Genomic DNA, 24,090 nt, shown 5'->3' on the forward strand with positions numbered 1-24,090 from the left:
AGAAAGCAAACTCTTGACAATTGTAAATATCTATCAGAACTTTTTGCACAGACAGGTTATAAACAATTATGGGACTATAACATTAAGAATCAGCCACCCTCAATGTCCCAGGTAGATTTTCCACAAACTGTAAGATTAGTAAGTTTAGATTCAAAAAAAAAAATCTATAGTAAAGGCATATATATATGTATGTGTTTCCTTACTCTGAAAGGGGAATAACAGAATTCTAGAAAGTTGGTACGATAATATTTTACTTAAATATCTATCTCTATGCTATTCTCTTGAAAATAACATAATAAAAACAGGAAAAAGGACAGCCATTCTTCATAGAGTTTTTAAATGTGTGTGTGTCTTCACATGAGCATATATATCAGCTTTAGGTTCATGGGCGCCCGTGTTTATTACCATCCTATGAACACAGAGGAGTAAAGTGCAGTCCAGAGTCCCCTTCTCTGCTGCTTCCTGCCCTCCTGCCGCCCTCATATCCCTGTTGGTTACAGAGCAGGGAGGAAGACAGCTGGGTGGTCTGACTGAAGCTTCAGTGTTTCAGAGGGGGCTCAAGAGAAGAGAGGGAACTGACACTGCTTTGTTGATAATTAAACCCGGTGAGTTAAAAGAATTTTGTTTCCTGAGAATTTAGAAGTGGAGTGCATGTGTGTGTGTGTGTGTGTGTGTGTGTGTGTGTTCGTGTGTGTATGCGTGAGGGCCTGAGAAAGCACAATAGAGGCATGGTAAATTTAGATTTAGGTCTAGATTTAGTGGCCCTGATCCTCATGATTTGTCCATCTTTTATTTTCCTAGTTAGAAACTTTAAGAGCTCCTCTAGAAGAGCCGAGCTCTCTCCAGCGTTGGATACTGGGCCTTCACCTGCTCTCTCTGACTCTCACAACTAGTCTGGCTCTTTCTCTGTTGGTCATGAATCCTTTCCGTGGTCTGTGTCCTTCCTTCATTTCTGAATTCTTCCACCACCATATGTCCAACGGACATTTTTTTTGGTCAGGTGAGAACATTCTGAGTCCTGTTTCTGCCTTGTGCCTCTCTACTTAAAGTCAATCCTTTATAAACTGAAATCCCTCATAAGACTTCCTTGTACCCTTTTACTTATTTAGTATCAATATCTAAAAGAGGATGCGCTTCCCTGGCGGCTCAGCAGTAAAGACTCCACCTGCAATGCAGGAGACTTGCAAGAGACACTGGTTCGATCTCCGGGTCAGGCAGATCACCTGGAGAGGGAAATGGCAACCCACTCCAGAATTCCTGCCTGGGAAATCGTCAAGGACAGAGGAACCTGGCAGGCTACAGTCTATGGGGTTGTGAGAGTCTGACATGACTTAGCCACTAAACAACAACAACAACAAAACAGGATATGAAAACCATGATAATAGAATGCATGTTAAAAGAGACCTATAAGATTTAAAAACATAATTCTCTCCACTGTCCTTCATACAGATGCTCAAATCAAAGCTTTAGTTTTTAAGAAAACAAAAGAATTGTACCAATTAGACTCTTGCTGCCGATTTGAGAGTACTATGCTCTGTCATCCCATAAGGGAATAGATTACCTGTAGAACTGCCCATGCTGTATCACAAAAAATTGCCAGCTATTTTGTAAATATTTTCCTTTCTTTCCTTGATTATATCTTTTGAAGAACAAAATTAAAAAATTTTAAGATCCAATTTATAAGTTATTTTTGATTCATGTTTTATATGTTCTAAGAAATACTTGCCTAAAGTCTTGAAACTTTCCCTGTGTGCTTTTCTAGAACATCTATAACTTGTTTTATATGCAACTCTATTAATATTTGATTTTTTCAATATTATGAAGTTAGAGTTGTTGCTTGTTTTATTCCAAGTGGATACTCAGTTGTTCCAATGCCATTCATTGAAAAATTATCTCTTTCTCCTGTTGAATGACTATGGCACTTTTATTACTAATTATTTAAGCATATAAATATGGATGGATTTCTCATTCAGGTTCATTAGTCTACATATGTCTCCTAATGCTAATGACATACTTCTGAATTAATGTACCTTTATTGAAATTAAAACTGTATATAAACTCCCACTTTTTCTTCATTTTATTATTGTTTTGACTAATCTATGCCCTTCAGTATCAGTTTGTGAATTTCCACAATGAAAAGGTAGATAAATTTTTTTAAGGGGATGAGGTTGGTGCTATAGATGATTTTAGGGAGAATAGACTATTAACTGGAGAAGGCACTGGTGACTCACTCCAGTACTCTTGCCTGGAAAATCCCATGGACGGAGGAGCTTGGTAGGCTGCAGTCCATAGGGCCACTAAGAGTCGGACACGACTGAGTGACTTCACTTTCACTTTTCACTTTCATGCATTGGAGAAGAAAATGGCAGCCCACTCCAGTGTTCTTGCCTGGAGAATCCCAGGGATGGAGGAGCCTGGTGGGCTGCCGTCTTTGGGGTCGCACAGAGTCGGACACGACTGACGTGACAGCAGCAGCAGCAGACAATTAACAATTATGAGTCTTATAAATTGTAAAAAAAAAAAAATGGAATTTCTTTCCTTTCATGCTTTCTTTAATTTTTCCTAACAATAATCTGCAATTTTCACAGAAGATATCCTGCATGTCTTTTGTTATGTATAGTCTTAAGTATTTCACACTTTTGTGAATACAAATGCATTTTCTATATTTAATTTGTCATCTGTCTATTGTGAATACATAAAATTAAATTGATATTTATATATTAACAGTATTCTGTAATCTTGCTAAATACTCTTATTAGTTGCAGATGTTGTAGATTGCTTAGAAAGTTTACATGTACATTCTACACATTATCTGCAAATAGAGTTAGTGTTAGTTTTTAACGTTCTGATTTTTAAATGTTCTTTTCCTTCTTACTGCAATGGCTACTACCTAAAGCAAATTATTGACGAAAAGTGGTGAGAATGGGTTCCTTTTCCTGTTTTTCAATCTTGTAGGAAAACATTCAATATTCCAACATTAAGTACAATATAAGCTTTAGTGTTTTTTCCTGAATGTCATTGATCAAGTTGAGGAGATTCCTCTCTATTACTATTACAATGGCATTTTGACTTTTTTAAACCACGAACAGATGGCATATTTTGTCAAATGCTTTTTTAAAAGTCCTTGAAATGATTATCTGGTTTTTTTCCCCTTTATTTTATTAATATGAAGAGTTGCACAGATTGCTTTAAGAGTATTGAACAGTCTTGCATTGTGGGGATAAATTCTGCTGACCCCAGTCTTCTCATATATTTTGGATTTGGAGTTGCAGTTTCTTTGTAAAGGATTTCTTTAATTTTTGCTTATGAGTGCTGTTGGATTGAAAGTTACTTTTTGTGTAATATCTTTGCCTGCTTTTGTTTTCAGATATTTACTGATCTCATGAAACAAATTGATAAATGTTTCCTCCTTTACTATTTTCTGCAAGAGTTTGTAAAAGACGTTATTTCTTCTTTAAATAGTCAGAAGAATTCACCAGTGAAATCACTGTTCTGAACATTTTTTGAGGAAAGGTTTTGATAAATTCTATTTCTTTAACAGATTTAGGGATAATGATAATTTATGTTTCTCTTGCATCACCTCTAGTAGGTTGTATTTTCAAGGAATTTTTAAAAATTTAATTAAGGTTGTCCAATTTACCCTATAAGTTGATAAAATCTCTCATTATCCTTTTAATACATAAAGAATTTATGGTGACAGCTCCACCTTTATTCCTAATGTTGGTGATGTGCAGTATCTCTTGATCTGGATTATTCTTAATCTGATAGAGGAATATTTTATCAATTTTGTTGCTCTCTGCAAAGACCCAAATTTTGACTTTTAAAATTTTTTCTCAATTATCTGTTTCTTTTATTTTGTAGATTTTTGTTTTGTGGAAGTTGGCAAGTTGCTAAAAAAGCATTCAAAGTAGTGTAAGTATTGCCTTTCTTCTAGTGATATTCTGCATTCAATTTGCTTCTAGAGTATGTTCTGCAGTGCATTGGTGTAATTCTTAGTATGGTTGGATGCATGTCTACCATTTTGTATATATTTTTACTTACCTCCTCTGATTTTTGTACTTTGTCTTCCCTTTTCAGTTTTCTTTGGGTTATTTGAATAATTTCAGGATAGGATATTGTTTTATCTTTTGACTTTTTAGCTCTAACACTTTACATCATTCTTGCATTTTATATTTATTCAAAATATAGAAACAGCAACAACATAGGTCCTTTTAACTCCCCTACCTTCCGTAATTTATGAAAAACACACGTCAATATTTGATTTTTTACAAAACAGATATTTATGTCTTGAAAAGAAAATAAAAGGAAAGTTAACTATTTTATATACCTAGATATTTACTCTGGTGGCTCAGACAATGAGGAATCTGTATCCAATGCACGAGACCCAGTTTCAATCCCTGGATCATGAAGATCCCCTGGAGAAGGGAACGGCTACCCACTTCAGTATTCTTGCCTGGAGAATTCCATGTAGGCAGAGGAGCCTGGCAAGTTATAGTCCATGAGGTCACAGAGTTGGACACGACTGAGTGACTAACATTTAACTACACATATACACATAGATATTTACCACTTCTGATATTGTTTACTCTTTTCTGATGCTCCGATTTTCCTTCTGGTATTATTTCCCTTGTGAATTGCTTAAACATAACATCTGAAATCATAAAACACTAGCAGGAAACAGGAGCACAAAGCAATATCTTCACTCTTATGTTCATTGATGCATTATACAATAACAAAGACATTGAAAAACCTATTTGTATATCAACAGACAAGTATATAAGCAGAATATGTATAGGATACAATGATATATTATTCAGCCTTAAGAAAGAATAAAATAAGACCTTTTGTGACAAGATGAATGAGCCCGGAAGACATTTTACTAAGTGAAATAAGCCTGACATATAAAGATAAATATTGCATGATCTGATTTATATGTGAACCCCCCCAAAAAAAAAAAATCCAAACACAGAAACAGAGTAGAATGCTGCCCTACCAGTAACTGGAGCATGAAGAAAAGGGAGAATTTTTTTTTAAAAAGGAAAGAAAATGAAAGTAGAATGATTGTTCCCAGGGATTGAAAAGAGGGAAACGTAGGTATTATTTTTTAATAGGTACAGAGTTTCATTGTTGCAAGATGGTTGTTCATGATGGTTGCACAATATGAATATACTTAACACAACCAAATTCTACACTGGAAAATGGTTAAGATAATAAATTTTGTTATGTGTATTTCATCAGAGTAAGAAAACTGGGAAATTGAATGAATTTAACAAAAATTATGAAGTAAATGATTTTAATATTTTACCTTTTCATGCAGAAAGAGGTCATGAGAAAGTCACAGTGGAAACCGGTTCCAGGCAAGAAAAAATCCTATAAATTTTGCTATTTCATTGGCAAGAACTCATAATATAATGAAATAAAGTAGCAATGGTGATAGATAATATCCTTTGTCTGGGATGTTGATTCTAATGGATCTCTCCTCTTACCAGCTGTGTGTCAAGAGAAGCAGGAGCCAAGAGCATTGTGTGGCCTGTGACCTAATTTTCACTTACATGAATGTGAAGCAATTATTCTAGAATGTCGCCATTTTTTTTCTTACAATAATATAATTATTAGAACTATAGCATCCTGTTTCTAATACCATTTCTTCAACTTATTTTTTAATTTCAAGAGAATTCAATTAAGGAATATATCAAATTAGTACATATACTGGACTTTATCTGACTACCGCTAAAATAGTTTTGGGCAGAGGGGTGCCTTTACTCTGCTGTTTTTCTATCTCTTTATAAGCATCTTTCTTGTGTAAGTGTAGGTCTTTATTTTATTCCGAAAAATGCAGAAGACTCAACAAAAAATCAATGCTTGTTATATATACATCTTTATCCCAGAGGAAGTGCTTTTCTTTCTCCTAATATGGTATCATTTTCAAGTTTAGTTGTTTTGACAGCAAATGATGTATTCTAGTAAAACAGTGTTTACTCTGTTTGGTGAGATGGTCTTTGAACTTCATGGTTCCAAAATGTGTATCAGTTAGAGCTTCAGAGCAAACTACGGAAGTGTATAAAATCTTTATCTTCCTCCCTTCTTGATATTGTGCCCTCATATTGATTTGCTTCTTTCTCAATTATTTTATTCATGAATGTGAAGAAGTCAAAGGTAATTCCTATAAATGTATTTCACTGTTTACCTTGAGTTATCTCATTTGTGACTTACACATTTTTCTTCACACCCGAAGATCATGATTTGTTCTTGAAACTTATCTTTCCAACTGAAAGCTTCATCAGTTATCCATCACCCCCTCTTATTGACTCTTTAACTTATCAGGTTGTTGTAATTTATGCAGATATTCCTTATGAGTCAAGGAAATTTTATTAATCACACACCTCTGAAGTGCTGACATTTTCCACATGGCTAATGTGAATGTTTTATCCACAATGTATATATTCAGATCATTTGACTTAGATTTAATCTGCTGCCATTAAAGATTTGTCTCCTTTCCTTTCATGGAATTTAATTTAGGCATTAAATAGAAATTCACAAAACACAGTTTCTTCCATTCATCAGTTGATGAAAATTTTATAAACAGAGTAACACAGAAAAATTGTAATATATTACAATGCAGTAATCCAATATTCTCTAATTTAGTAATTGTGGCAATTCTATACCACATATCCTTTGCAATATAAAATTGAGTATATGCAGTAGTTGAAAGCAAAATAAAACTTGGACAAAAGTTTTGACCACATGCTGTGGACAAAATTGAGACCTTAGACATGGTGCATTTGTATGCATGAGTTTATGTGTACCTAAATACAATGTATGCATGCTTGTATGTGTGTGTAAGAATGTGTTTACCTTAACTGTGATAGAATTAGTTTTAAACATAAATTTTGAATTAATTGTGCATTTGATTTGTATTTACATTATGTTTTTATTGATCTCCCCTTTTATTTTTCAGAAGATCCTCAGGAAGAAAATGGTAAAATTTCTGCAAACTCGTTACTCACAGACTGCTCTCACATGACTCATTTCCTGAGCCCTTGGGATCCCCATGCTCTTAACCTATACACCTTTCCTTGTCTGGTTCTTTTCCTAGGTCTCTACCTTTCCCTCCTTAATTTTTAAGCTGCAGGTCTTCAGATTATGTTCTTTCCTTAGTTTCTCTAATAATCTTTTTCAGCTCTCACTTTTTCTGCTCCATATAATTTTGTTCCCGTAATCATTAGTATTTTCTGTCTTTCCGTGATCTGTTATAGTTTCATTAAGAAGTTGTTGAGATAAAGAGCATTCAGTGGAAAGGCACACTGTTTCCATTCTGCACATTTTTCCAGAACACCTTTGCAAGATGGGAACTCTGGCACATATCTCAAGTTTAAGGGCTCATTTCGATGCCAATGAACCTTGCCCAAACTAAAAGAGATGAGAAATGATCTCACATACTGAGTGAAATTTGTCCACCCTTTGTCCTTTCAAAGCCTATGAAATTTGTGTTAGAATCCACTAGACAATGAGAAATGAAGGCTTATTCTCTGGGACAGAACTTATTGTCCAAAGAATTCCAGGTGTAAAAATATTTCCCATGAGTATTCTCAGAATTTTTTTTTAACCATAAACATTGATTTGTGTTTGGGGTATTTCAATGTCACATTTATCATTAATACAAACTGCAATTTCTATTAAACATGTAAAGAAGAGTTCTATAGCACAAGCAGTGTTGAATCATAGTATATCTCCTAATTCTCAATTTTTCATGTGTAATGCATGGGCAACTATTATTGTACTTTTTAAAAAATATATTTCTTATACACATATACACTTCTTATAAGTTGAATGACCTCTTTTAATGATAGTTTTTCAATGGAAAATTTTAATTCAAAGAGAATTCAACTCAAGAATGTACTGATTTATCATGTATATAATCTTTATGTGACTATTGCCACAGATAGAGTCATGGACAGATGGGCAGTTTTATACTGTTCTTTTCATCTATTTCTAAGCATCTCTTTTATGAATAGTGTGTGTTTTCATTTTATTCTGAAAGATGTATGAGGTAAAATACAAGACCAATGATTGATATATCTTGTATCCCAGAGAAATAGAATAGCATTTCAGTCTCCTTACTTGTGTGGTGTATTTGCAATCTTGTTCCTTTTTCAACAAGGGGTATAAGGAAGTAAAATACACACACAGTTTTTCTGATTGGTGAGATGGTTTTCAATCTTGTAGTACCAATTCTCAGAAATGTGTGCCAGGTAGAATTGCAGTGGGAACTGTAACAGTCTTTGAAAGTCTACCTTCCTTTCTTCCTGACATTGCTTAATTAAATATGCCCTCATTTTAATTATTTAAAAAATAATTTTTTAATTAATTGTTTTTTAATTAATTTTTAAATTAATTGTTTTAATTTTTAATTAATTGTTTTAATTAATTGTTTTTAATTAATTGTTTCTTTCTTGCTTTTATTTTCTCAATAAATATGAAGAAGAAAGTGGCAAATCACATTAATGTATTTCCCTGTGTACATATTCAAAGTATTATCTGCTTTTTGTATTTTCTCTAAACCCCTTAAATCATCATTCTCATTGGACTTACATATGTTTACTTTATTTTCTCCAAGGTTATCTTTGCCCTGATGGTTGACATCATCATTTGCTATTCAAATACCCAACTCTGTTCCTTCTTTGATTTGACTTCTTGTTGCAATCTATGCAGATATTCCTGTCAAGGCAGCCAATTTATTAAACATATACATCTAAAGTATTGGGACTTCCTATAATGCAGATGGGAAAGTTTTGTCCAAGATATGTCAGGTCATTTGATTTAAACCATTACAGTTACATTTCACTGCCATCTAACACTTCATTTCCTTCTTTTCATGGAATTTTATTAATAAGAATATTAGTTAGGCATTTATTAAAAACAGAAACTTACAAAACACAGGTTATGTATGTATCAGTTGGTTAAAATGTGAATTGAGTTTCTCAGGTAAATTTTTCTGTAGTATCTCTGGAAGCAGTGCTTCAAGTTCCTCTTGTCTAGTACTTATTGTGGAAAACAGATTGTATAATAAATAGAATCAATATAGTCCATGTAAATTGAAAACCAGTGTAGTTATGAAATCATACAAATTGAATAATAAAACCCTAAGTAATGGCTAAAAGGATAAGGAACATTTTAAAAGGCAACCATGAGAACTACTATTCCTAAAATGTTCTTGCAGATCACTAAATTCACTAATTTAATAACATTTTTATTTCAGGGAGTATACCCTCAGGGTAAAACTAGCCCTATATCACAACATTTGTGTGTGTGTGTGTGTGTGTGCATCATTGTCCTCATTGGTTTATATTATGTATAAATTTTGCATTAAATTAGAATTTATTCACATTCTCCATGATATTTATATTGCTCTCTCCATTTTCATTTCAGAACAACATTGGACATCATATGGTAAATTTTCTGAAATCCTGTAAACCTTCTCCCCACTTCAGTAGAATGACTGCTTTCTTGCCGCCTTAACATTCCCTGCTTTTTCATCTGATGTCAGTCACCCGTTCTCACTTCTCCTGGGGGTCTACCTTTACTTTCTCAATTAACATCTTACAGACTTTTCCCAGATTAAGTTTCTATTCTTACAACCTCCCTCTTTCTGTATTTTCCATATTCCTTTCTTTTCATTCCAAAGTGCTCTTTCCCTATGACATTAGCTTTTTCTGTTTTCCAAGCATTTGCTATGATTTCACTAAGAAGGCGGTGAGATAAAGGGCACTAGTCTGATAGGGACATCATTTCCATTTTGTATCTTTTCTTGGAACACATCCAATATTAGGATTCCTGTCACAGAGGCCATGTGCATGAGCCAGTTTTTATACCACTGATGCTTTTATAATCTAAGAGATGAGAGAAGACTCTCATTTGCAGATTTCAGTTTGTTTATCTAAAAAGACATGTGTAAATTCTGATATTGTGCATAGGTCAAAGCTGAATTTGAGCCTCATTATTCCACTGGTAGAGTGTAAAACCCCAACATTCCAAAGTATATAAATATTTGGACTTTCCAGGTGGCTCAGTTTTAAAAATACACCTGCTAATGCAGGACATTGAGGTTCGGTCCCTGGGTGGAGAAGATCCCATGGGGAAGGAAATGGCAACCCACCCCAGCATTCTTGCCTAGGAAATTATGCAGAGAAAGGAGGCTGGTGGACTACAGTCCATGGGGTTGCAAAGGAGTCCAACATGACTCAGCAACTAAACAGCAACAATAACATCTAGAATATATAAAGAACACTTACAAAGTATATGAATATTCTTTCATGATTCTTATGGAAATTTTTATGTATGTAACAGTGCTGTTCTTTTTTTCCTTTGCAATGAAACAATTTACCATTATTCAACTTTAGCTCTTATTTTGTGTTTGTAGAAAGAATTTAATTCACAGGGTATGTTCAGTTGCTATGTGCATCTCAGACCATGAAGAATCTTCCTGCAATGCAGGAGATCCGGGTTCAATCACTTGGTCTGGAAGAGCCCCTGGAGGAGGAAATTGCAGCCCACTCCAGATTCTTGCCTGGACAATCCCATGGACAGAGGAGCCTGGCAGGCTACAGTCCATGGGTTCACAAAGAGTCAGACACAACTGAACGACTAACATTTTTACTATTCTGATTTCTCAATTTTTCCTGTGAAAGATGTAGAAATCATTGCTCTGGGATTTTGCCTAAGATATTGTCTTACAATACAAATATAATGCAATTAGAACTTTAACAGGTTCCATGTATTTTTATTTTTAAATAATTTCTATTTCAAAGGAAATTCAACTTTATACTGATTAATATTTCAATAAATTGTATGTAATGCACAGATTTTTGGGCAATGGTGGCTTTGATCTATTCTTTCTCTTTGCAAGTACCTCTTTTTGGTTATGAATGTGTGTTTCCTTTTATTCTGAAAAAGGTGGAAAGCCCAATACAAACCAATGATTGGCATGTCCCATATGCTTTAACCCAGAGGGAGAGCTATCCTACTGCCTTGCAGTCTATAATTTTCAATCCATCCCTTTGTCATCAGGAGGTGCCTCATGTGCAGAAGTGCAATAAATCTTTATTTGATTGATGAGATGTTCTTTGAACATTGCAGTCTGTATTCTCAGAGTACAACTCTCAGAAACAACTGTGGAAGTATTTGAAAGTTTTGTCCTCCTTCTTTCTGACATCATGACTAATTTTGAATAAATTGTTTCTTTCTTTTTTTTTACTGAAAAATGTGAAGGGGAGCAAGGTAAGTCCTATAAGTGTGTTTCCCTATGTATGTAAACGTTGCTTTATCTGTTACTTGTGCCTTTCACTTCAACTTCTGAAAATCATTTATCTCAACTCTAAGTTGGGAATATTTTACATGGTTTTTTTTTCTGGATCTTATCTTTGCAACTAAGGGTTTCATCTCATTTGGTATTAAATTATTTTCCCAACATTGTTATTTTATTTGTCCTGTTACTATAATGAATGCAGGCATTCTTTTTCAGTCAAGTACATTTTATTAATCCTAGTCCTCTGAAGCCATTAGGGTTTTCAAAGTGGCTGAAGTGAAAATTTTGTCCAAGATAAACCTAAGTCGCTTGATTTAGATCCACTTCACAGTCATTATTTTATTTTTCTTCTCAAGGAACTTAGGAGAAATTTTATTTAGGAAAAGAGAACTTCAAATACAGAGTGTTATGTATTCCTAGTTGATGAAAATATTTTTAATGGTGGAGCCCAGGCGATACATAGTACCACTAGAAGTAGTGGTGGATCCTCCAACTCAATGTTTGCGGCTACTTAACATCACCTAGATATAATAATCAAAATGAATGTACATATTAACTAAAAGGCAAAGTACTTATCACATCATACAAACTAAATGATAAAAGCCTAGCTATATCAAACAGGATGAGGAATTTTTTAAAAGATACCACAAGAACTGAAGTTTATTAAAAGTTCTATCAAATCAGAATACTCATTAATTTTATGCCCATTTTCATTTTGAGAAAAACACTCTTTGGAAAAATTTGAGCTCTCAGCCACTGTATATATTGTGAGAGTATGTGCGTATTCATGCAGTGGTATGTACATGTGTGTATTTGTGTGCACATCCATATGGGTTCACTTTGAAATATAAGTTTTTCATTGCATTTAAATTGCCTTCCCATTTTTATATTTTGTTTACTTTGATCTCTTTATTTTCTCTTTCAGAAAGACCTGGAATGAGAGTAGGTAAATTTTCAAAACACCTGTTGCTCCCACCTCCATTAAAATGATGGTTTCTCATTGCATTAACATTTTCTGCCTTTTAATCAGTATCTTCTAATGGCCTGCTCATCTCCTGAATGTCTACATTTCCCTCCCAATTAAACGATTATGCACTTCTTTCTTAAGTGACCTAAAGTTAGTGTCATTTTAGTTTCCCAAACTTCCTTTATTTTCCATTCCTGCTTTTTAAATTCCAAACCATTCTTTACCTGTGGATATTGGCTTTTCCAGACACTTGCAGTCATTTCACTGAGTAGTTGGTGAGACAAAGGGCATTAGTTTGATAGGTACATTTTGTTTTCCCTTCTGAAACACATCCAATGATAGGATGTCCATCACATATATCAGGTTCAAGGAACCATTTCTATGGCAATGATACTAACCAAACATTTAGAGATCAGAGAAGATGTCTATCATGTGAGTAATGTTTTTCCATATATTGTCCACTCAGACATGAGTAAACATCAATTATCAATTAATTTGAATTTGAAGCTCATTTATCCAGTTCTCTTTACCAAATTGTCCAAGCATTTTCAGGTATACAAATAATTTTACATGATTCTCCTGGAAAATATTGCCTGAAGTTCAGAAGCGTTATGACTCCAGTTTGGTTCTCTTTACTCAGGATTGCTTTGGCAATTCTGGGTCTTCTGTCGTTTCATAGAAATTTCAGTATTACTTGCTATAGTTCTGTGAAAAATGTCAGAGGTAATTTTTAGGGATCACATTAAACTTTTTATTGCTTTGTATAGTATGGACATTTTCAGAGAAGGCAATGGCATCCCACTCCAATATTCTTGCCTGGAAAATCCCATGGAAGGAGGATCCTGGTGGGCTGCAGTCCATGGGGTCGCGAAGAGTCGGAGACAACTGAGCGACTTCACTTTCACTTTCATGCATTGGAGAAGGAAATGGCAACCCATTCCAGTGTTCTTGCCTGGAGAATCCCAGGGACGGGGGAGCCTGGTGGGCTGCCGTCTCTGAGGTCGCACAGAACCGGACACGACTGAAGCAACTTGGCAGCAGCAGCAGCAGTATGGACATTTTAGCAGTATTGTTACTTATAATCCAAGAACATGGAATATCTTTCCATTTTTTTGAATCGTATTCAATCAGAAATATAATTTTTACTGTTTAATGTGTTTGGGTAATGAAGTATTGCAACTGTATTTTAAATTTCAATGGAATTCACTTTAAAAATTCACCCATTTAATGAGCACATGACTACTGTTACAGATAGAGTTTAAAGATATAGACATTGAAATAGACAATTTTATCCTTTTAGTTTCCCTGTTGAAAGACAGAGAAACTATTTTTTTAAATATTAAGTATTTTTTTTTAATAATAATAAGCTATTATTTTATCTTCCCAACTGAATCAGTTTAGTTCAGTTCAGTCACTCAGTGTTGCCTGACTCCTTGCGACCCCTTGGACTGCAGCACACCGGGCATCCCTGTCCATCACCAAATCCCAGAGCTTACTCAGACTCATGTCCATTGAGTCAGTGATGCCATCCAGCCATCTCATCCTCTGTTGTCCCCTTCCCCTTCTCCTCCCACCTGCAATCTTTCCCAGCATCAAGGTCTCTTCCAGTGAGTCAGTTCTTCTAATCAAGTGGCCAAAGGATTGGAGTTTCAGCTTCAGCATCAGTCATTCCAATGAATATTCAGGACTGATTTCCCTTAGGTTTGACTGGTTGGATCTCTTTGCTGTCCAAGAGACTCTCAAGAGTCTTCTCCAACACCACAGTTCAAAAGTATCAATTCTTTGGTGCTAAGTTTTCTTTATAGTTCAACTCTCACATCCATACATGACTACTAGAAAAACCGTAGCTTTGACTAGATGGACCTTTGTTGGCAAAGTAATGTCTCTGCTTTTTGATATGCTGTCTTGGTTGGTCAGGGCTTTTCTTCCAAGGAGCAGGCGTCTTTTAGTTTCATGACTGCAGTCATCATCTGCAGTGATTTTGGATCTCCCAAAAAATAAAGCCTGACACTTCCTCCGTTGCTTCCCCATCTATTTGTCATGATTGATGGGACTGGATGACATGGTCTTAGTCTTCCAATGTTGAATTTTAAGCCAACCTTTTCACTCTCTTCTTTCACTTTCATCAAGAGGCTATTTAGTTCTTTGCTTTCTACTATAAGGGTGGTGCCATCTGCATATCTGAGGTTACTGATATTTCTGCCAGCAATCTTGATTCCAGCTTGTGCTTCATCCAGCCCAGTGTTTCTCATTATGTACTCTGCATGTAAGTTAAATAAGCAGGGTGACAATATACAGCCTTGACGTACTTCTTTCCTGATTTGGAATCATTCTGTTGTTCCATGTCCAGTTCTTACTATTGTTTCTTGATCTGCATACAGATTTTTCAGGAGGCAGGTCAGGTGGTCTGGTATGCCCATCTCTTTAAGAATTTTCCACATTAAGATGGGCACCATAAAGGACAGAAATGGTATGGACCTAACAGAAGCACAAACTGAAAAATGAAAGCCTAATTCATGTCAAAAGAGACTATGAACTATTTAAAAAGATTACTTCTAGAATTAAAATTCCTAAAATTCTTTCTCAGTATAGTAAAATGACTTTCTTTATGCCCCTCTTGATTTCTAGAGCATATCCTTGAGCAAAGTGAGGGTTTGGTTATTCTGAATGTGTTACATGTGTGTGTGTGCTCCTGTGTATATTTATGTTCCATATGTGTCTTACTGTTCTGTATTTGTATGAATTAGACTAAGAATAACTTTGATTTTTACAAGCAATATTATAAATAAAGTGAATTGTCTCTTTTTTTAAAATAATTACATAGATCTTCTCATTTTATTTTTCAGGGGATCTTCGAAAAATATTTGGTAAATTTTTCTGACACTCTCTACCACATAAACTTATAAATAATTGTAACATTGTCTGCTTTTCTCTTTATATTTCATTCATTGACTCATTTTTCTCGCTTCATTTACCACATTACTACAACCATTGTAATTTTTTCTATTTGTTTTACCTAATTCCATCTCTTCCCATTCCTTGGTTTCATTGGAGAGCTTATATTTCTGTAAACATTAGCTTTAAAAAAATTCATATGTCTACAGGAACTTGTTGATTTGATTTTCATTTTTGTAAAATTAAGTTATGTTAGGCTGATCACCACATCACTTCCATCCTGTGTATGTTATCATGCAAATACCCACTGATGTAGAATCTCTATGACCTGTCAAGTTCAAGGGACAATATCCATACAATTGATACTGACCTAGAACTTAAGTGAAAACAAAACTCCGAATTCACTAAATAAAGCTTCTCCACCTTCTGCTCCTCTAAAGACTATACATTGTGATGTCATTCATTGATCAAGTGTGAGCTCTAAGCTAACTCTCCAATAACCTTGATCTTATTAACCACTTGTTCTGAGGTTAATCAACGTTTTACCTAATATTGTGTTTTCTTTCAAAATTACTAGCTTTTGAAAACTGCAGTTTTTCTTAACTTGTTTAAAAATTTCCTAGTTAAAGAAGGCTCATTTATTTCATAACATATTTCTCATTCATGAAATGATGTAACTGAAAAAAAAATAGTGATTTTTCCCTTGGAAACTTTTAAAAGAGTTTTTCAGAAAATGTGAATTCGTATACTAAGCTTTTACCACCTGTATCCTCTTGATATTTTTCATTTACATTTTTGTTTCAGTGAAATTGAACTTAAGAAGATACCTCTTTATATTTCGTAGGAGGCTAAAAGTCCCTAATTCTCCATTAACCCATGTGTAGAGAAGAGTCCTTTTATTGTCCGTTTTCTCATCACTTTTTAAATATATCTCCACTATGTCTGCTAATAGTATTAATATATATATACATATATATATTTTTTATATATAGTTAGAAAGACTAACACAATACCAAAGACTGAAGCTGCTTAACCTGGAGGAACTCCTAATCTGCCTCTTCTTATGGGGCTGTTTCCCATCATATATCCATTTGGGAAATAAGTGTATGAACTTTAATTTACATGACTTCTCATTAGTGAGATGGACATGAACCATATGGTTTGGATTCTCATAAATGTCTGTCAGTTTGAATCTAAGAGAAAACCAAGGAAGCATTAAAAAATATTTGACCTCCTCCTCTTTCTGACATTTTCTTCCTATTTTAAATGTATAGTTGTTTCCTTATTATATTCCATTAATAAATTGAAGATGGAAAAAAGCACGTCTCACAGCATATTTCACTGTGAACCTAAGCGTACTCTCATGTGTTTCTCATAACCTTATCTTCGGCACTCAATTATCATCTTCCTCAACACCATCATGCATGTGCATATGGTTTGTCTTGTTATTGTCTTTCCAAATGAAGCCTGCCTTCTGCCTTTGTTATTCAATTTCCCCCATTAATACTTCTGTAATTTCTTTTCTTGATTCAATCTAGGCAGACTTTTGTTCGGTCAGCTAAATTTTAGTAGTTATACATTTCAAAATTCTGCATTTTTAAGATTCTGAAGTATGAATTTTCTCCAATATATACTCAGTCATTTGCTTTACAACCATTTTCACTGTCACTTAGTACTTAAATCTCTTCTTCTTTTTTTTTTTTTTTTCATTTATTTTTATTAGTTGGAGGCTAATTACTTTACAATATTGTAGTGGTTTTTGTCACACATTGACATGAATCAGCCATGGATTTACATGTATTCCCCATCCCGATCCCCCCCTCCCACCTCCCTCTCCACCCGATTCCTCTGGGTCTTCCCAGTGCACCAGGCCCAAGCACTTGTCTCATGCATTCAGCCTGGGCTGCTTTAAATCTCTTCTTTCATGTGATTCCATTAAGAAGTACTTCACTTAGGTATTAGTTAAAATAGAAATTCCTATTATGAAAGTTTATGTATTCATCAGTTGATAAAAATGTGAATAGAATTATCCAGGAAGCAAATCTTGCATTTCCTTTGCAACATTGGCCAAAGATGTTAAGTCAATGTTTGTGTTTTCAAAGGCATCTTAGGTATTATAATAATGAAGTGGACATCATCTATTATGTAACAACCCAAAGAATTTACTAGAGCTAATGACAAATAATTAATACTAATAAATAATATATTTAATAAATAATAAATAAAGCTAACAATCCTGATAAAGAATCACTTGTTATGACAAAATAACAAAAAAGCTAAAGAATATATATATATACATGTGTATAATTTTATTTAGTTAGATTTTGTCTGTGCTGGATCTTCATCGTTGTGCAGGCCTTTCTCTAGTTATAGACAGCAGAGCCTACTCTCCAGTTGTAGTGTGTGGGCTTTTCATTGCAATGACATCTCTCTGTTGCAGGCAGAACACAAGCTCTAGAGTGCACAGGCTTCAGTGGTTGTGGCACGTGGGCTCAGCAGTTGTGGTTCCCGAATTCCAGAGCACAGGCTCAATAGTGGTGATACATCAGCTTAGATGCTCTGTGGTATGTGGGATCTTCCTGGGCCAGGGATCGAAACTGCCTGCCATGTCTCCTGCATTGGCAGGCAGATTCTTTACCACGGAGGCACTAGGGATGCCCAGGAATATTCTTCAAATATAAACTTCAAAACTATTCTTTTAATAGTTTTTTTCTTAAGATTTTTTTTTCGACTCCTATTCCTTTATTGACAATGTGAGATGTCATCCCCTATGTGTGTGGTGTGTGTTTGTGTATCTGCATTCAGATAGTTATAAATTTATATATAAATTTTATAGTAAATATTGTTTCTTGGTTTGCCATTTTCATGATATTGACCTTAAACTTTTCATTTTGTTTTTTTGAAGAACCTCAGAAAACAAACAGTAAGTATTTTTAAAACTTGCTATTCACAAATCCCTATTAGATAACTGAATTGCTTGCAGCCTTATCTTTCCAGACTTAATGCTTTTCCTTATCTTGCCCTCCTCCTGGATATGTACATTTACAGTGGCAGATTTTATTTATAGACTTCTCCATAGAAAGTTCTTTCCATTTATTTTCTCAACCTAGAATATATTTCAATCTCTTTATTTTTATTCTGTATCATTTATTTCCTATTAACATTGTCTTTATTTTTTCTATTTTTTATGGTGGTTTGTTATAAGGCTCACTGAAAAGTTGGTGAGATGAAGAGCATTAGGTTAGGAGTTCACTTTGTGTGTCTCCCTGGAGACCTCCCTAGATATCACTTCTATCACGTTCCAATTTTACCAATCCACATTTGAGCAAATGAGACTTTCCCAAATCTGCAGAGTTGAGAGAAACTGCCTACAGAGTGCAGTTGCTTTGACCATCAAAGCCTGTGTATATTCCGATATTCTTCCTTCATCCACAAACTTGAGGCACATTCTTCCACTGAGCTTGAGTATTTATCCAAACACTTCTGAATTTAAGATTTCCAATATTATATTTGTTTCTCAGGGAAAGTTCACTCCTTTGTATTCTCTTTCAAGGCTCAATTTTTTATGTAAAAGATAATGAAACCATTGTCCTGGGAAGTCACTGAGAATTTTTTTTCTAAAAGTGGATAAAACTTTAATAATTTTGGTATCCCTTAATGAGAGTTTTCAGTGAATTTTTATTTCAAAGAAAATTCAACTCAGTAATATCAAATAAACATATTTGACAGGAGTTAAATGACTACTCTTACAGGTAGATTTGTGGAGAGAGACTCAGTCCCTCCTCATGTCTTTTCAAGTACCTCTCTTGCAAATGAGTTTTCTTTGTTGTCTGCATGTTCTTAACAAGGACAATGGAGTAAGGCAAGACCAATTACTGATATGACTCTTATCAGTGAGGGCAAGCTATGCTACCTCTTTGCATGGTGTCATTTTCAATCTTATTCGCTTTGGAACCCGGGCATATATGGAAGTACAACATGAAAAAAGTGAAAAGTGCAAGTGTTGGTTGCTCATCGTGTTCTGCTCTTTGTGACCCCATGGACCATAGCCCACCAGACTCCTCTGTCCATGGAATTCTCCAGGCAAGAATACTGGAGTTGATAACCGTTCCCTTCTCCAGGGTATCTTACCGACCCAGGGATGGAACATAGGTGTCTTGCATTGCAGGCAGATTCTTTACCATCTGAACCACCAAGAAAGACTGTATTTCCCTCTAACTGGTGAAATGGCCTTTGAATCTCATGATTCTGATTTCCAGAAATGTGTTTTGGTTAGGCCCCACAGAAAACGATGGCAGTGTTTGAAAAATTCGTCCTCTTCCATTCCTGACATGTTACTTCTTTTAGAGTGAATTTTGTATTTGTCTTTTGATTGTCAGTAACTGTTAGGCAAAAAAAGGGAAGATCTTGCTAATATATTGCATACGTAATGTACTACAACCTGGCTATTGAGTCGTAGTTTCATCTGTCATTGAACGTTTGTCTTCAATGCTCAATCATCATCTTCCTCAAAGTCAGGATACTAATATTCTTCTATAATCTGTCTCATCTTTTTGTCTTTTCAATGGTTGTGTGACATATTCATTTCTTACTCATATTCCCACATTCTGTGATTTGTCCTGTTACTGCAATCTCTCTTAGGTATAGCAGTAATGAAGTTGACTGCATCTATGTAGTAAAAGCACAGGTGTTTATTAGAGCTAATAAGCCAAATAATAACAAGAGTAGTACATAAAATATAGGTAAAGAACATTTCTTTAACTGAAAACTTTAGAATTATTATTTTAAATTTTTTCACAATTAATACAATACTTTTATTTTTTACCCTTATTCCCCTTTGGAGAATAGTCACTTAACCAAGTGAGTTAGCCACTGTGTGTGTGTGTGTGTGTGTGTATCTGCATTTGGAAAGTTAAAATTTAAATATGAATTTTACAATAAATTTTGTTTCTTGGTGTACCATTTCAATGATATTGCCCTTAAATTTCTCATTTTATCTTTCTAAAGGACCCCAGAGGAAAAATGGTAAGTATCCTAAAACTTGTTTCTCACAAACTACATTTACATGAGTGATTTCTTGAGGCTTGACATTCCCACTCTCATAATCCACATGCTTTCTTTGTATTGCCCTGTTTCTGAATGTCTACCTTGGGAATACCAGGCCACCTGACCCACCTCTTGAAAAACCTATATGCAGGTCAGGAAGCAACAGTTAGAACTGGACATGGACCAACAGACTGGTTCCAAATAGGGAAAGGAGTACGTCGAGGCTGTATATTGTCATTTTGCTTATTTAACTTAATGCAGAATATATCATGAGAAACACTGGGCTGGAGGAAACACAAGCTGTAATCAAGATTGCCAGGAAAAATATCAATAACCTCAGATATGCAGATGACACCACCCTTATGGCAGAAAGTGAAGAGGAACTAAAAAGCCTCTTGATGAAAGTGAAAGAGGAGAGTGAAAAAGTTAGCTTAAAGCTCAACACTCAGAAAACTAAGCTCATGGCATCCGGTCCCATCGCTTCATTGGAAATAGATGGGGAAACAGTAGAAGCACTGTCAGACTTTTTTTTTTTTTTTTTTTGGACTCCAAAATCACTGCAGATGGTGATTGCAGCCATGAAATTAAAAGACACTTACTCCTTGGAAGGAAAGTTATGACCAATCTGGATAGCATATTAAAAAGCAGAGACATACTTTGCTAACAAAGGTCTGTCTAGTCAAGGCTATGGTTTTTCCAGTGGTCATGTGTGGATGTGAGAGTTGGACTGTGAAGAAAGCTGCCAAGAAATTGATGCCTTTGAACTGTGGTATTGGAGAAGACTCTTGAGAGTCCTTGGACTGCAAGGAGATCCAACCAGTCCATCCTAAAGGAGATCAGTCCCGGGTGTTCATTGGAAGGACTGATGCTGAAGCTGAAACTCCAATACTTTGGCCACCTCATGTGAGGAGTTGACTCATTGGAAAAGAGCCTGATACTGGGAGGGATTGGGGGCAGGAGGAGAAGGGGACGACAGAGGATGAGATGGCTGGATGGCATCACCGACTTGATGGACATGAGTTTGAGTAAACTCCGGGAGTTGGTGATGGACAGGGAGGCCTGGTGTGCTGCGATTCATGGGGTCGCAAAGAGTTGGACACGACTGAGTGACTGAACTGAACTGAACTGAACCTTTACCTCTCGAATTGTTACTTATAGATTTCCCCATAGAGAGTTCACTTCATTAATTTCCCCTTCTAAAATCTATTTCAATTCCTTTTCCTTTCTATATCATTTCCTTTCTATTTAATTTTCATCTATTTTTAGCAACTTCTTACAGGCTTACTTAAAAGTTAATGAGATAAAGAATATCAGGTTGAAAGGAACTGGATTCCATCCTGTTTAACTCCAGGACGCATCTCAGTTCCAATATCTCGGGCCCACATGTAGGTCAATGAGATTTCCTGAAGCCTGCAGAGATCAGAGAAGATGGCTAACAGGCTGATGAAGTTTGCCTATTCATTGTCCCTTCAAAGCTTGTATAAATTCTGCTTTCATTTCTTGATCTATAGAAAACACTTTTCTTCCACTGTGCCTGAATACATTTCCAAGTATAATAATATTTCCAATGTTATTCTTGAATTTTTTCTTCAAACAATAGTAATTTTATCCTTTCTGTTTTTTGTTTTACATTTTGAATGACACAATAATGGTCTTAGTAACCTGAATTTTGTTTAGTGTTTTGAGAAGAAATATACATCCCAGGAAATATCCAGTTGTTTACATTCTTCTCTTGGTTCTCAACATGAGAGTCTAAGAAACTATTGCCCTAGTAAGTTGCCAAATATTCTTTTTTTCCTGCAGGATATTATAATCCTTATAATATTAACATCTTTTAATGATAGTTTTCAGTGACTTTCTTATTTCAAAAATAATTTAATTCAGATCTGTATCAAAATTATGTATGTTGTAGTCTTGACATGGAGGCTTACCTGCTGGCTAAGTGGTAAAGTGTTTGCCTGCCAATGCAGGAGTTGCAGGTCCAATCCCTGGGTCGGGAAGATCCCCTGGGGAAGGAAATGGCAACCCATTCCAATATTCTTGCCTGGGAAATCCCATGGACAGAGGACTCTGGTACACTACAGTCCATGGGGTCACAAAGGAGTGGGCCACAACTTAGTGATTAAATAACAATGAAGCTTGACTTAACTTCTGCTACAAGTGGATTGTGGACAGATGGATGTCTTTACTCTGTTCTTCAATATCCTTTTCCTGGTCTCAGTATCCTTTTCAAGTACCTCTCCTATAGTTCAGTTTCTGTCTGTTTTCATTGAATTTTGGAAAAGGAGATTGACCCAATGCAAGATCAATGAATGTAATGACATTTGTTTAAGACAGAGGGTTGACCACCCCCCGACCCCCAACTTTATGGTGTCATTTACATTTTTATTCATTTGGTAGCCAGACATTTATAAAAGTATAATGACATTATCCCTTAATTTGTGGGATGTCCTTTGAAACTCATGGTTAAATGCTCAGAAGTGTGTGTCAGTTAAGAACACAAAGAAAATCAAGGCTGTATCTGAAAATTTAGTCCTCCTCCCTTCCTGTCATCTTACTTCATTTTGTGAATTGTTTATTAGTTCCTTTGACTTTGTTAGTACATGTTAGGTGAAAAGGCAAATTTCATTAATGCATTTCTCTATGGATCTACTCATGGTTTCATCTGTTGTTGTACCTTTGTCATCAGGGCTCAATCTCCATCTTCTTCAAAGTCAATATGCACACATTCTTGTATGATTTTGTCTCACCTTTCTGTCTTTATAAAGGATGCTTGCTATATGGGCTATTTTTATCAGTTTTCCCCATTTATCCTTCTGTGATTTGTCTTGTTGTTGCAAAATCTGCAAACATTTACTTCCTGTCCATTTAATCCTAGTAATCACGTATCTGGGAATTATTGTCATTTTCAGTGTGGCCGTTGTGTAATGTGTTAGTCTAAGTCACTTTCATATCCTGTAATTTATAACTTGCTTCACTAGTATTGATATTTTATGTTTCTTACATCACTGAATTTAAATCAAATGTGTATCATTTAGGAGAGGGTCAGAACAGAAACCACATAAGACAAGTAGGTATGTTCATGGGTGACATAAATGTGAATAGAGACACCCAGTAAATTCTGGAAGAATTTGTTTCCAATCCTGCAATTAAGTATTTGTATCTAGTTTATTGACCAAGGCTACTGTGATCTCTCGACATGTCTGCTAACATCCAAATAACTTACATCTTACAAACTGAAAATGAAAATCAAACTAATGTCAAAAGTGATTATAAGCTTTTTTAAAAGGTAAATTCCAAAAACAACATGCCTAAAATTATCTCTCAGTGTCCTTAAATGACTCAAATTATGCCACTCTCTATTACTGGAATATATTGCTGAGCAAAAGAGAGGGTTTGGTCACTGAGAATGTGTGAGCTTCTTTATATATGTGTGTGTTTGTGTGTGTGTGTGTGTGTGTGTGTGTGTGTGTGTGTGTGTGTGAATATATGCTTATGTTCCTGAGTGAGTATGCACATTCCATATATGTTTTCCTGTTTTGTGTGAGTGTGAATGATGAAAAATATATTTATAATTTCAAAATAATCAGTAAGATTAATTTTTCTTTGTTTCTTTTCATATTTACCTGGACTCTTCATTTTGTTTTTTAGATGATCATGGAAAAGTATTTGGTAAGTGTTTCTAACATCCTTTGCCCCAACACCCTTTAAATGATTGCTCATAATTCCCTGCCTTTCTAACCAGGTATCATTCAGCATGCTCATCTTTCCCCTCTCCCATCTCCAACCCTTTGGATATGGACTACCCCCATGTTAATGCCTTTTATCTCTTTTCCCTAATTCCATCCCTTCTCATTACTTGTTTTTTTTTTTTTTT

The 24,090-nt window shown here is 35.1% G+C and overlaps 1 long non-coding RNA gene across 1 annotated transcript; it reads left to right on the plus strand.

Moving 5' to 3' along the window:
• Nucleotides 1-510: 510 nt before the first annotated feature.
• LOC122697221 lies at nucleotides 511-5,351 on the plus strand. The gene is made up of 3 exons (XR_006342024.1): nucleotides 511-605; nucleotides 3,862-3,912; nucleotides 5,318-5,351. It is a non-coding gene; the product is annotated as an uncharacterized LOC122697221 (long non-coding RNA).
• Nucleotides 5,352-24,090: the final 18,739 nt, after the last annotated feature.

The sequence above is a fragment of the Cervus elaphus genome, chromosome 7 (genome assembly GCF_910594005.1).
Source record: "Cervus elaphus chromosome 7, mCerEla1.1, whole genome shotgun sequence".
In the NCBI taxonomy this organism is placed as follows: Eukaryota; Metazoa; Chordata; class Mammalia; order Artiodactyla; family Cervidae; genus Cervus; species Cervus elaphus.